Raw genomic sequence first — 15,822 nt, 5'->3', positions numbered from 1 at the left:
AAACTTGCTTTGTGGGAGTAGCATTTACATGATTGAGGTTCAGTCGTTCAAATTAATATTAGAGTTTGTCTGCAGTACGCAACATGAATTCCTTAGTCTTCACAGATATCCACAGAACAGGGGGAAAAAAACAGAGTGAATAGTGGAACGGTATCCTACCTCTGCCTGTAAGGAATTTGTACGTTCTCCCCGAGACCGCCCGGTTTCATCTGGGTGCTCTGGTTTCCTCCCATTGTCCAAAGATGTACCAGTTGGTAGGTTAATTGGTCTTGTAAATTGTCCTGTGGGTTAATTCCTGGGGAATGCTGGGTAGTTTGGTTTGAAGGGCTGGAAGGGCCTACTCCACACTGTTTCTCAATAAATTAAAAATAAATAAATAATGTTAGAGGCCCCCCCCCCCCCCAGAGCACCCCTCCCCCACTCCCTTCCCATATTTGCACCAGCAAAACCACCATCTCCCACAACCTACCGTGCAAGCTATAGCAAGCCCCCGGAGACCATGATCTAGCGATAATCGAGAGAGAGAGCACGCAGAGGCCTTCTTTCAACAGCTGCTTCTTCTGCCTGCTTGCTGTCTCGATGACTTGATCTCCCTCAACACTTCAGTCGATGACGCCCTCAGGACTGCACCCCGAAGGCACCACATCAGATATAGTTTCAGGTCTTGAGACATTTCTCCCATGAAGGTTGTTGGTACCCTTTATGCTATTTTCAGAATGGTAGTGGTCCATTCAGCTGTTGACTCTTGGTATTCATGCTCCATCTTGTATCTCTTTCCATCCCTCTTCAGCTAACCTAATTATAAAAACCTTCGGCTCCTTTCTCTTCAGAGCTTATTTAACTTCCCCCTGCTCACAGTGGTGGTCTATCGCAGCTGTTCATTTATGATGTGAATTCCTCATTCTAACTACTCCGGTAAGGGTGCTTCGTCTGAATTCTGCACTGCATTGTTAGTCTGTAAGCTGCACATTTGGCCTGAACTTCCTCATCATAACCAAATGCCTGCTCTCTGCCTGGTGTGGAAAGATTGACCTGATGCAAGAGATTCTGCAGAGGCTGGAATTTTTGAGCAATGCTCACAGAATACTGGAGGAGCTCAGCAGGTCAGGCAGCATCCATGGAGGGGAAAGTTGAGCTTGATTGACACGTGCAGTAAAAATAAATTCAAAGAAAGGCAAGAGTTGGAATGGGGGATCTAGTTAGTGTCGTTTTGGGAAATGAAATGCGGACGTCCCACCTCTCCCGGAAGTCTCCCGCAAATTGATAGCGGCTCCCTGACGCCTGCAAATTATATACAATGTCCTGGAAATCGATTTTTTTGTTTTAGATTTTTTTTTCCGGAAGAGCGAGAGCAACAGGGAGCATCGTGATTGGTCTCTTTTCGTGCTAAGTAAACCTATCACAGTCGACCTCTCTCTTCCTTTCATTGTCCATCAGTTCAGTTTAGTGTCCTGCAGCCCTATGGCAGAGTGTTCCATAAAAAGAAAATATAAAACGTACTTCACCCCAGACTACACTAAAGTGTACCCCTGCCTAATAGGGGTCAAAATAATGACAGTGTTGCTCGCTGCACTGTTGCAACAGTGACTTTTCTATTGCCCGTGGTGGGTTAAATGACTGTAAAAGACATGTTGAGGTGAGTTTAACAGGTGTCATTTGTTCATTAGCATAGCTAACGTTATTTAAACTAGCCAGCTAGCTGCTAAGGAGCTACTCTATTGATGCCCTACGTGATGAGGCCAAACTCCCTGTAGACTTGCTTAAAGTTGTAATAGTATAAAAAAAGACTCCATTAAAATATAAGTACATATTTTAATGTCACATTTTCTGCATGTACCCAACTTGGTTTACAGATTAGACAAAATCACTAATCAAAGTATTACATACACCCCTGGAGGTCGACCGGTGGGGGTGGGATATGGGGTTGCGGGGGGTGGGGGTGCTCCCTCCCTGAAATGAGTTTTTGCAGGGTGGGATGTCTGGAAATGTAACAGCCAATTTGTCTGTTCATCTACATATAAATAAAACTATATAACGTGGAGGAGATGGGCATGAATTTAGTATGTCACATGGTTAGAGTGTTTGCTATTCTGAGGCTGGCATGAAAACTGAGTTTTGTTGCTTAGAATGAATTTAACGAAGGTGGCAAAGTATTGGTGATGGCAGAATGGACAGCAGTAGCTGCCGAATACTATTCACAGAACAATTTGTGGCACATTTGTAGGCTTCAGTTATTTTGTCAAAGATTTTTTTGTATTTTGTGCCCTGATTTGCATTGTATATCTCGCTTAATGTTCACTGGTGTCATTTGTTGTATTCCTTTGTGACAGGGAAGGAGGCCTCTTGGCCCATGCAAAATGAATTTAATCAAGGACTTCAATTGTACTCTCGTAGAATATGTGACAAGTGTTAAAGCACACACAGAACTGACAGTTGTGCTTTCTTCTTTAAAGGCAATTAGAAATAGCTTTTTTTTTGCAGTGCTCATTTCTTGCCTCACGTTAGTAAAACTTCAGGCAACACTATAGCTATTTACAGTGGAGACTAGTAACAACAGGATACGGCTGAGGTTAGGGTTGGCCAGACTGGTTGGCGAGTTCCTGGACATAACGACATCCGTGATCTCTGTAAATGCTATTGTAATTATCTGAGGGAAAGAAAAGGTTGTGCTCTTTTGTTTTCTGCTTGCGATTTTGTGCCAACATTTTTTGTATCCTAGTAACTGCACTTTGTTGTTTACCTGTACTGCATTTTCAGTAGCTTTTACACTTATTATTGGTTTACCTTATTCTAGCTCAATGCACTGTGTAATAATTTGGTCTGTATAAATAGTATGCACGACAAGCTTTTTCTGTAGCAAGGCACATCTGACAATAATCCATAACCAATAGGAGAGCTAAGAGCAGGTGAACAAGTGAAATTCTGGGAGGGGCAGTAACTCCCTGAAATTCTAATGATTGGTAGAATTTTGACATAATATCTCCGGACAACAGATTTTTTTTGTAAGTGTTGCTTTTTTTTGTTTATGATAAACTGCTTGAAGCTGAACACAAATATAATTTCACACTACTTGTATCACGAAGGAATTCGGAGAAACTAACTTTTATTGAATATAATGCGTTTAATTGCAGAATGGTGCTGATATTTTGCAGTAGTTTAACTAAGCTGAACTCTTTTGTTGATGACTTTTGTTTGTACTCAGCGTCCAAAGCTTTTCACTTAAGAGTCCAACAATAATCAGCCAGCCCTTATGGATTTCAGATGCCCTGATACTGTTTCTCCATGACTGCGATGTCCTGGTGAAGCCTTTCACGTTGCTTGTCACTGACAGCACGAAGATTTGCAGAGGAGTCCAAATGGGAATGCAGAAAGTTAATCGTTAGTGACATGTTGCACTTGATGGTTTTGTGTGTTTGAAGCACGTTGTCAACCAGCTGCACGTAGTTTGGCGCTCTGTAGGTAACAAGAAAATTTTCAGCAACATCCTTAAATGCCTTGCCTGCGATTTTCCTCCGGTCCCACTGGAAGTTCTTTGAATTGCCTGTCATTGATGACCTGTTTGATTTGGGGATCAGCAAAGAAGCCTCCTATTATCTTGGCCTCAGTTATTCTGACTTGAATTACAAATGGAAATAACAAATATAGCCTACTCAAAATCAGCAGCCCAAAATCTACAAGACTCACCCAAAAGTATTCAGGAAGCAAAATGGTTGTCCAGTATAATAATCAACTCTTGCTGTTAGAATTTGTACATTATCCTAATATGTTATAGACACTTACTCCTAGGAAATCACTAACTACATTTTCCATAGTTCCTTATCATACAGAGACCATTCAGTCCACTGACTTCATGCTAGCTCACCAAGCAAAATTTCCCCGTAAACTATTCACTGCATACTCTCAGTAATACCACTTGCCGTCTATCCACTTGATGCACAATCAGTGACTGAGCGTGCAAACCCTTGGGACGTAGGAAACCCTAAGTCGTCACAGGAAGAGCGTGCAAACTCCAGCACCAGGGGTCAGGTTTGCTCGAGCTCCACTGGCAGTACCCACTGCGACTTTATGTTTTGAGTTGGCCAAAGAATTCTGGTACAGGAGCTGCAGACTCAGCCACGTATTTGCAGACACGAGGAAATCCGCAGATGCTGGAGGTTCAAGCACGAAGGGTCTCGGCCCGAAACGTCGACAGTGCTTCTTCCTATAGATGCTGCCTGGCCTGCTGTGTACCGCCAGCATTTTGTGTGTGTTGCACATATTTGCAGGCGGGGGATGAGCACTTTTGGATGCTGTGCACTTCTGTTCTGTGTTCCCATTCTAGAGACTTATAGGCAGAATCCTATCTTTACTACACAAGGAAGGGTCAAGCACCGCGTTCATTTATCTTATCATTCATCTTCTTGCTCCGGTCTTTGTAAAGTTGATAACCTCTGAGCTTGGGGCCTCAAACTGATTTAACTGGCACCTGGGCTTCACAGAGCAAGTAAATGTGGGAAGTTACAAACACGCCACAGGCCATCATAAACCTAGCTTGGTTTTCACAGCTAAACTTCTCCTGAGACCCTGTTAATACAATTCTAGGGCCTGGATTCAACAAAAATTAATTTTTCTTAGAATTTGACCATAAACCACAATGATGTCACGGCCAAGAAAGCTCCCCGGTGCTTCTGCCTCTTCACGTGGCTGAAGAAATTTGTCAAGTCCCTATCAACCCTTACTGATTGCACTAATGCACCATTCTATCTGGATGCATAGTGGCTCGGTACGGCCACTACCCCGCACATGACAGTAAGAAACTGCATAGTGTTGGAGGTACAGCTCAGCACATCACAGGAACCAGCTTAACCTTCATGGACTCTGTCAATATTTCTCGCTGCATCAGTAAAGCGCCAAGTCTTTACACTTTACTCTGCAACGTTATTGTTTGACTTCATTCTAACTCAATTCACTGTGTAAAGATTTGCCCCGTCTGAACAGTATATAAGGCAAGATTTTCATTGTATCTCGGTAATGTGACGATAGTAAACCAAATCAATAAGGATTATTTGACCATAAGATGTAAGAGCAAAATTAGGCCATTTGTCCCATTGAGTCTGCCATTTCAACATGGCTGATCCAATTCTCCCTTCAGTGCCAATCTCCTGCCTTCTCCCCATATCCCTTCATGCCCTAACCAATCAGGAATTTATCAACCACTGCCTTAAAAATAAATAAAAACTTTGACTACACAGCTGCCTGTGGCAAAGAACTCCACAGAGTCACATCTACCTGGCTAAAGAAATTCCTCCTATTCTCCATTCTAAAAGGACGCCCCTCTGCTCTGAGGCTGTGTCCTCTGGTCTTAGATCCTTCCACTGTAGGAAACATCCTCTCCACATCCACTCTGTCAAAGCCGTTCACCATTTGATAGGATTCAATGAGGTCACCCCTCATTCTTCCGAAATCTAGTGAGTCCAGGCCCAGTCTTCATATGACAAGCTATTCAATCCTTGAATCATTTTTGTGAACCTCATTTGAACCGTCTCTAGTTTCAGCACATCCTCTCTAAGAGGCCCAAAACTGCTCACAATACTCCAAGTGAGGCCTCTCCAGTGCTTTAAGAAGCCTCAGCATTACATCCTTGCTTTTATATTCTAGTCCTCTTGAAATGAATGCTAACATCGCATTTGCCTTCCTCACCACAGACTCAACCTGTTAATTAACAAAGTCCCTTTGCACCTCTGTTTTTTGTATTTTCTCCATTTAGAAAATAGTTAACTCTTTCATTTCTTCTACCAAAGTGCATGACCATATACTTCACAACACTGTATTCCATTTGCCACTTTCTTGCCCACTCTCCTAATCTGTTTAAGTCCTTCTGTAGCCTCTCTACTTCCTCAAAACTACCTGCTCCTCCACCTACCTTCATATCATCTGCAATCTTTGCAGCAAAACCATCAATTCCATCATCCAAATCATTGACGTAAGAAGAATCAGTCCCAACACAGACCCCTGTGGAACATCACTAGTCACTGGCAGCCTAGCAGAAAAGGCTCCCTTTATTCCCACTCTTTGCCTCCTGCAAACAGCCACTGTTTTATCCATGCTAGAATCTTTCCTGTAATACCATGGGCTCATAGCTTGTTAAGCAACCTCGTGTGGCAGCTTGTCAAAGGCCTTCTGAAAATCCAAGCACATGACATCAGTTAATTCTCCTTTGACTATCCTGCTTGTTATTTCTTCAAAGAATTCCAGCAGATTTGTCAGGCAAGATTTTCCCTTGAGAAAACCATGCTGGCTATGGCCCCCTTTATCATGTACTTCCAAATACACTGAAACTTCATCCTTAATAATCTCCTGCCTCTGTAATTCCCTTTACTCCACTATAATACTGATATATGTGACTCTAGCTTCCCCTTCTCAAACTTCAGAGTGAATTTGATCATATTATGATCACTTTCCCCTAAGGGTTCTTTTAACTTCAGCTCTCTAATCAATTCCACTCCATTCCACAACACCCAATCCAAAATAACTGATCCTCTAATGGGCTGAACCATGAGCTGCTCTAAAAAGCCACCTTGTAGGCACTTTAGAAACTCCCCCTCCTGGAATCCAGCACCAACCTGATTTTCCCAATCTCCCTGCATATTGAAGTCCCCCATGACTATTGTAACATTGTCCTTTTGCCGTGCATTTTCTATCTCCTGTTGTAACTTATAGAACACATCCTTACTACTGTTTGGGGGTGTGTATACAACTCCCATTAGAGTATTTTTACCCTTGCAGTTCTTTAGCTCGATACACAATGATTCAACATCTTCTGACCCTATGTCACCCCTTTCTAAAGATTTGATTTCATTTTTTACCAACAGAGCAATGCCGCCCTCTCTGCCTTCCTGCCCGTCCTTTCAATACAATGTGTATCCTTGGACATTAAGCTCCCAGCTATAATCTTCTTTCAGGCATGATTCAGTGATGCCGACAACATCACACCTGCTAATCTGCAACTGTATGCCTTATTCCGTATAGTGCGTACATTCTGATACGGCACCTTCAGTCCTGTGTTCACCCTTTTCGATTCTGTCTGCCTTTTACGTTGCAACTCATCCTGTTGACTGTAACTTTGCCCTATCAACTGCCTCTCCTCACTACACATTGCCTCTGTTTGCAAACGAGCTGTTTCATCTTCAGCACTATTATCCGCTTTCCTACGATATTTCTTGCATTGAAGTATAGGCAGCTCAGGACACTTTTCACACCAGCTCAACCTTTTGATTCCTTACTTTGTCTGAGATCTTACCAACATCTGCCTCCACAACCTCTCCACTCACTGTTCTGGCACTCTTGTTCCCATCCCCCTGAAACGCCAGTTTAAACCCCACTGAGCAGCATTATTGGAGCCTCCCTGCCCTCTATTGTGGACCTGTACTCTTCCAGGTTGAAGAAGAGGGCGGGGAACATCATAAAGGACTCCTCCCATCCTGCGCACGGACTGTTTGATCTGCTTCCGTCTGGTAGGCGCTTCAGATCCCTCCAGACTAAGACTAATAGGCATTGGAGAAGTTTTTTCCCTACTGCGGTCACTTTGCTGAACAGTTAACTGTCGGCTAACTATTACTTGGATTGCACTACCTGTATGTATAATCTATATTTTCATTTATATTTATCATTATTATTGTTATGAGCAGAGAGACAACATCTGCCGGAAGTAAATTCCTTGTATGTGCATAGGTACTTGGCAATTAAAGTCTGATTCTGATTCTGATTCTGATTAACAAATCTTCCTGCTGGGATATTTGTCTCTCTTCCAGTTCCCACCTTCCCTGGAAGGGAGCCCACTGATACAAAAATCTTATGCTCTCCCTCCTACACCAACTCCTTAGCTACGTATTAAAAACTATATAATCTTCCTAGTTCTGGCCTTACTAGCACGTGGCATGATAAGCAGTCCTGAGATCACAACCCTGGAGGTCCTGCCTTTTAACTTAGCACCTAACTCCCTGAACTCCCCATACAGAACCTTGTCACTTGTCCTGCGCACTTCATTGGTACCTACCTCTGGCTGTTCACCCTCCCACATAAGAATGCTGAGGACTCAGTCTGTGACATCACAGACCCTGGCACCCAGGATCTGACATACTATCTGGGAATCTTGTTCTTGCCCACGGAACCTCCTGTCCATTCCCCCTAACTAACAAATCCCCCATTACCACAGAGTGCCTCTTCTTCCCCCTTCCCTTCTGAGTCACAGAGGCAGAGTCAGTGCCAGAAACCCAAGCACTGTGACTTTCCTCTGTTAGGTCACCCCCCCAACAGTATCCAAAGTGATATACCTTTGTTGAGGAAAATGGCCATAGGGGTACTCTGCACTAGCTCCTTAACCCCTTTTCCCTCCTGACTGTCACCCAGTTTCCTGTGTCCTACACCTTGGGTATAACTATCTCTGTGTATGTCTTATTATCAGCCCCTCAGCCTTCCAAATGATCCAGAATTCATCCAGTTCGAGCTCCATCTCTTTAACGCTGGAGGTCTCCCTGCCTACTCCTGCAAGAGGAACCTGTCACTATCCTGCCTGTCATCCTTACTGTCCTTGCTGAGCAGATATAAAGAAGAGAATTTTTTTTTTAAACTTGAGGTTTTCTTTCCTTCACTTTCTCTGACTGAAGCCTCTCTTCGTGGAAGCCCCAAAGAGCTAAAGACTCAAAATCACCTCTCTGACTCTGACCATTCAGACAACAGCTGCTGCACTTGCCCCTGTCTTCCTTTAATTTGCTCTTGCTAATCAACCCCAAACGCCGACTGCGTTTGTCAAAAGGGTCAAAGCTCATTTTCGCCTTAGCGACCCGCTGCTGCTTTTTGTACTCGGTTAGTGGACGTGGTTGAAGTCCCCTTGGTATCAGTAACTTCTGTTACTGGCTTCCCACTGTATAAATACCTGTTGTATTCTGCATTCTATATCTTATCTTTGTCAAATCCAATCCCTTTTCATTCAATAGCTGTTAGGTTTGAAACACCTCAAGCCCCACTACACCAGTCCTTCTCACGCCCCACTCATTTCTTTTAGGGAGAATCCTAGGCCTCTGGATAACTGTGTTTAGTTTGGATGTTAGGGAAGAATGGATTTACATTGGAGGCAACGCAGAGAAGGTTTAAGCAGGTTTCGGTTTTTGCTCATCTCGCCGTCAAATAATGAGGGTTGATCTCTGAAATACGTCAGATTCTGAAGGGTTTAACAGGATGGATACTGAGTGCATTTTCCCCCTCGTGAGGTGACCTACAACCTAGGGTGTCGCCCATTTTATGTGCAGGTCAGCAGTTTCTTCTCTTAGGGTGTTGTGTATCTTAACAATTCTCTACCCCATAGGGCAGTGGAGCTATAGAATAGACTCCAGACTGCGGGGATCTTTGATGATAGACGTTGCTTTCTTGAAGCAGTGTCTTCTGTAGATATTGCTGATGATGGGGGTGGGGGGAATGTGCCAGTGATGCATTCGGCTGTCCACTACTCTCTGTAGCTTTCTTGCATTCCTGTGCATTAAAATTGCTGTACCAGACCATGATGCAGCCAGCAACAGCACCCCTGCAGTAGTTACTTATGTTGAGCCTTCCTAACATTCATCTTTCTCATTCTCCTTTGAACTGAACACTCTCCACCACCTTCTCCCCCCAGCAATTAATACCAATTCACTCTATTCCAATCCAGTTTAACGGCTCCCCTTGAGTTTTCCTGACTTAGCCGTCACTATTGGAGTGAAAATCAAAAAGCTGCAAGATGTTGGAAATCTGAAGTAAAAGCAGAAAATGCTTCAAAGGGTGTTTGGAATGTTAACCATTTTTTCTTTCGAAAAAAGACCGACTGCTGAGTTTCTCCATCGTTTTGTGCTTTTATTCCACCATCAGAGTCCTGGCTACTTCTGTCTTTTTCTTCCTCCTGCTTCTTGTCACTCCTTTCGATCGGCTCTCTGCAGCATTACAGTGAGTGGATCTGTACTGGTGGCCTCTCGGGCGACAGCTGGTGATGTTGTGAAAAGGGAGGGGAGGGATGAAAGGAAGGTTGCTGCTGGGAGGAATGGTTTAAACAACGAAGTTGTTCCAGCTCAGATTCCAAGTTTCTGGGATAATCCCTGCAGTGAGGAAAAGGTTCTTGTTTGGAAGTGCAATGATAGGTCATAAATTTTACTGTGGGGGGTTAATGTGGAAGAAGAGTGATCGTTGTGTCGTCACTGGCAGAATCACATATTTCTCGGAGTTTAATTCATTTGACCTTTTAATCTGCATGATGTACATAATTGTAAACAGAACTTTTGAACTTTTATGCATAAGGAGTCAACATCTAACGAGTACTGGGGTTGCTGGAAAATTTACACTGAATGTGGGCAGCAGACGCCGTTGAAGGATGCACTAAAACACACTATCACACGGAATGTTTTTAGCTTGTAATTGTACATATTGTAAAAATCCTACATTTGTATACGTTGGTAAAGTGTGGATACATCGTTGGTAAAGTGTGGATATTTTGTGAAAACTGTTGAGGCACAAATCCTTTCAATAAAACCAAGGGTGGGTTAATTATCTTTTACTCTGCATGAGATCCATTACTGTTCAGTATGTCAGTTTAATTTATGCTTTCTTGCTTTTGCTACCCCAACCATGATCAAAGTATTTTGACTATTTGCCCTACTGACGGATCTCACGACCTTTTGTTTCTTTATCAGATAGTCCCAGAAGCACCAAGGGAAGCAAGCCCAGCCTATCCAATCTATTCTAATATCAGAAGTCCTCCAATACGGACAATATCCCAGTCCATCTCGTCAGCACTCTCCCCAGTGTAACCACATACTTCAAGTGTGGCTTTACTTAAAAGATTCATATCTTCACAACACAAGTTTTTAATTAAAAAATTGTTTTTCATGATTTTTATTAACAACTTGGATGTGGGACTAGAAGGGTGGGTTGGCAAGTTTGCAGACGACACAAAGGTTGGTGGTGTTGTAGATAGTGTGGAGGATTGTTGAAGATTGCAGAGAGGCATTGATAGGATGCAGAAGTGGGCTGAGAAGTGGCAGATGGAGTTCAACCCAGAGAAGTGTGAGGTGGTACACTTTGGAAGGACAAACTCCAAGGCAGAGTACAAAGTAAATGGCAGGATACTTGGTAGTGTGGAGGAGCAGTGGGATCTGGGGGTACATGTCCATAGATCCCTGAAAGTTGCCTCACAGGTAGATAGGGTAGTTAAGAAAGCTTATTGGGTGGTAGCTTTCATAAGTCGAGGGATAGAGTTTAAGAGTTGCAATATAATGATGCAGCTCTATAAAACTCTGGTTAGGCCACACTTGGAGTACTGTGTCCAGTTCTGGTCGCCTCACTATAGGAAGGATGTGGAAGCATTGGAAAGGGTACAGAGGAAATTTACCAGGATGCTGCCTGGTTTAGAGAGTATGGATTATGGTCAGAGATAAAGGGAGCTAGGGCTTTACTCTTTGGAGAGAAGGAGGATGAGAGGAGACATGATAGAGGTGTGCAAGATATTAAGAGAAATAGATAGAATGGACCAGCGCCTCTTCCCCAGGGCACCACTGCTCAGTACAAGAGGACATGGCTTTAAGGTAAAGGGAGGGAAGTTCAAGGGGGATATTAGAGGAAGGTTTTTCTGTCAGAGAGTGGTTGGTGCATGGAATGCACTGCCTGAGTCAGTGGTGGAGGCAGATACACTAGTGAAGTTTAAGAGACTACTAGGCAGGTATATGAAGGAATTTAAGGTGGGGGGTTATATAGGAGGCAGGGTTTGAGGGTCGGCACAACATAGTGGACCGAAGGGCCTGTATTGTGCTGTACTATTCTATGTTCTATGTAAGTTTTTAACTATTATTATCTCACCTGACCTATGAATGTTAGTAAGCTGTATGTTTCAGTACTGCCTAACAACCTGTGATGCGACTTTTAGAGAACTGGGTGCAAGAGACCCCTCTGCCTCTCTGTTCATTTACTGTCCATCTTGATTTCTCAGTATGCATCACTTCAGCTTGTTGGGATTAAATTCTATCTGCCAATAAATTGCCCAACTTTCCATCTGATCTATATCCTTGCTGTCATCTTAGACAATCTTACTCACTATCCACAACACTATCAATTTTCATATCAGCTGCAAACTTATTAATCACAGGCATTTTTAAAGCATATAATCTGCATAAATATAATGTATATGCATTAATCACCAATCCCTGAGGTTCCAATATGGAAAGCATCCTTTCACCGCTACCCATGGCCTTGGATCTAATGTGCTTCATCTTCTGGACCAGCTACTATGTGGGACCTTGTCTGATATCTCACTAAAGCCAAATAGGCAGCCTCAACCACCTGTCCTCATCAGTCTTCTTTGTTACCTCTTACCTGAGGTGGCACGGTAGTGTGGTGGTTAGCACAACGCTTTACCGTACAGAAGATTGTACAGTACAGTATGCTTTACAGTAAGGAGTTTCTTCGTTCACCCCCGTGAGTTTTCACCAGGTGCTCCGTTTTCCTCCTACAGTGAAGACATACCGGTTAGTAGGTTAATTGATTGTTGTAATATTGTCCTGTCACTAGGCTAGGATTAAACCAGGGATTCCTGGAAGGTGCAGCTTGAACGCTGGAAAAGCCAATTCCACGCTGTTTCTCAATCAATAAATATATAATCAGATTAGTGAGTAGAATTTTCTCTGTACTAATAATCATCCCTGATTGACTCCTGTCTTTCCAAATATATATAAATCTTATCCTTTGGGCTTTTCCCACCAGTGATGGAAGGCCAGTACAGTAATGGAGAAAACCTTTCAGACTCATGACAATAATTTTAGTTTCCATTGGATCCCTTTTCCCATCAGCGACAACCCCTGTTGTATTACGTTCAGAGGCAACTCAATGCATAAAAGCATGTTGAATGGTCAAGAGGTTTAGTTGTTCTTCAGACCAAACATAAGAAAGGGGAAGATATGTGATCTATATGACTTTGACTGTGGAATAACTGTTGGTACCTGACGAAGTATCTCAGAAACTGCTGACCACCTGGGATTTTCATGCACAACTTCTCTAGAGTTTACAGAAATCGGTGTGAAAAGTTTTTAGAAAAAACATCCAGGAGCAATAGTTCTATGGTTGAAAACGCCTTGAGATCAGAGGAGAATAGCTAGACAGATTCAAGTTGACAGGAAGGCGACTGTAACTCGAATAACCACACGTTACATCAGTGATGTGCAGAAGAGCATCTCTGAATGCACAACACATTGAACCTTAAAGTAGATGGGCTACAGCAGCAGAAGACTAGGAACATCTACTCAGTGGCCACTTTATTAGGTACAGGTGGACGTTAAATCTTTAAAAGCTCAATTTGCAATAATACCTACAGGATACGAGGAGCTTCAAACAAGGGAGCGTAAGCTAACAGCATGGCTCACAAACGTGTGCTCACAGCACATGTTGATGTCATTACATTCCATACACATTACTTGATTAATTATCATTCATAAATTCACCACAGCTTCCTGGTAAGAAATTATACTCAATCGTGATTTTTATCCCTTCAAAGATCAGCTTTGATGATCTTTGAAAGGACAAAAGCTATGACTGAATATCTAATGTTTCCCTTCATTTGTTTATTCCAATAAACTGAATCAGAGAAGCAATTAGATAATCACAGACTTCACCCGGCTTCTGTTTATCAGAGGAGTTGACATTCCAAACTATCACTTGGCTGCAGGGGAGTTGATAATTATTTGGAATTAAATTGAATACAAAATAAGAAGGGACAAAGATATCTTGACTTAAAGTCCAAACCATTTCAGATAAAAGATGATTTGTTGAACTGAACATATTTGTAAAACAGTACCACAGCAGATCAACAGAAAGTTGCACAGTTACTTCCTGCAGCTGATAACTCCTAATGACTGTGACTCCACACTTCAGCAGCTGATTCTCTGGGTTTGGCAAGAATGTTTTAAAAATTGATTTACACTAACATTTTCTGACATATTTATTGATTATCAATCAACTACCAGAGCATCACAGTTCCAATAATCAGCAGTAATATTAAAGTGAAGCTTAAAAATAAGTAATACTGTATATGAGGGCAGACGCCCATCTTGCGAATTCTTGTTGCACTTTGATCAGATGTATATCCTGTACACAATATTCCAAATATGATTTCATAAGGTCATTGATAGAGTCATAACCCAGAGAGTATTCAGCCTGACTCGTTCATGCAAACCAAGATATCCATCTATAATAATCCTTTATTCCTGCATTTGGTCAACAAATAGTTGTCGGTCCATGACTTTAGTTCCAATTAAATCTGGATGAATAGGAAACAAAGTGTTGACACATTCACTCAATAGCTTTGATGTATTTCACCAGCTCTGGATTAATTTCAACATGATCTATTAATGCAAAAGCAATTCAGTCAGCCAACCCAAGCAACATCCACTTCTAGACCTAAAACCTTACGGTCAAACTGTAGTTTCCTTGTAAGGAATAGGGCAAGGGCGTTGGAAGTGCATCAGTTGCTTGGTATATGTTTATTAGAGAAGTTAATGAGAATAGCAGGGTAGCCACAGAGTTGGAGGTGGACCAGAAAGCAACATGATTCATGTTTAACAGCCTATTGTGTAACAGCCAGGACAGTTTACTTGAAACAGTCTTTATTTAGAGTCAGTCATGTCATATGGAAAAGAGGTCCTTCAGCCTGATTTATCAAGATGCCTATCTATGCTAATCTCCCTTTTTTCTTCCCTATTTAAGTTATCTGTCTAAATATGTTTTAAAAGTTCTTTCACTACCTCTTTCACCTCCTCTGTGTGGTAAAAACTTGCCTCTCAAATCTCCTTTAAATGTTTCCCCCTAAACTCTAGCTTTAGAGTCCCCTCCTTTCGAAAAAGCCTGTGATTACCACATCTATCTTGTAAACTTCTGTAAGGTCACCCCCTTGACCTTCTAGTGAGAATGAACCCAGTCAATCCAATCTCTCCAAATTGAATCCATCCCATCCCTCCTTTCCAGAAAACAGCCCGAGTTCCTCCAGCATTTTATTTGTGTGTCAAGACTTCCAGCATAAGACAGGAGCAGGTTTAGGCCATTTGGTCCTGCGTTTACTCTCCCTCTCATGCCGTTTGTTTTTCTGGAAAATCTCTTGTTTACCAATTTTCCTTCTTTTTACATGGTGCTCCTATACAATAACTTTTTGTGATTACTGGTCCCCCCCGAGCACCAACATCCTTAAATCTCTCACAGTTTTAAAATGGACTTTACCTTTCTTTCTTTTGCTCGCATAGTGGATGACCTCATATTTTTCCATATCACATTCCATCTGTGTGTCTTTCACTTGACCAGTCTGCACCCTCCAATGTACAGTATCTCTTTATCCTCGCAAATCATTTGGCTACCTTGCTTGATATCGTAGGCAATCTTGGTTATATCATACTTGATTCTTTCACCCAAGTTATTGGCATTGATTTTGAATGGATGGGAGTCTTGCTGAACTCCATTAGTCACAGTGTCCTCATCCAAAAATAGCCCATCTGTTCCTGCTTTGTCTCAAGTTCTTCTTCTATTAGCTAGGCCAATGCTGGCCGAAAATTCATGTTTTCCATGCTTAATTACTTGCATGCAATCATGATAAATGGTGGCTTAATTTACACCTTAACAAGTTTTATCACTTGCCAGTTTTGACAGAGCGAGATTCAGTCCATAGTTTACACTTTTTATGCCAGTATAATGCTGCCTAGAAATTAGAACAGAGCAGCTGTTAGGCATTCATAAAGATGTCGCTTATCTCCTGGCATAATTTTACAAAATTCTTCACGTTACTTCTCA

The 15,822-nt window shown here is 42.3% G+C and overlaps 1 protein-coding gene across 2 annotated transcripts in view; it reads left to right on the top strand.

The window, feature by feature from the left end:
* Positions 1-15,822, top strand: part of LOC140714715 (transmembrane channel-like protein 6) — a 98,846-nt gene that overhangs the window by 36,450 nt on the left and 46,574 nt on the right. The window lies entirely within an intron of this gene.

This window comes from Hemitrygon akajei, chromosome 22 (genome assembly GCF_048418815.1).
Source record: "Hemitrygon akajei chromosome 22, sHemAka1.3, whole genome shotgun sequence".
NCBI lineage: Eukaryota > Metazoa > Chordata > Chondrichthyes > Myliobatiformes > Dasyatidae > Hemitrygon > Hemitrygon akajei.
Note: the sequence above shows the minus strand (reverse complement) of the source record. Positions and strands in the feature narration are given on the sequence as shown.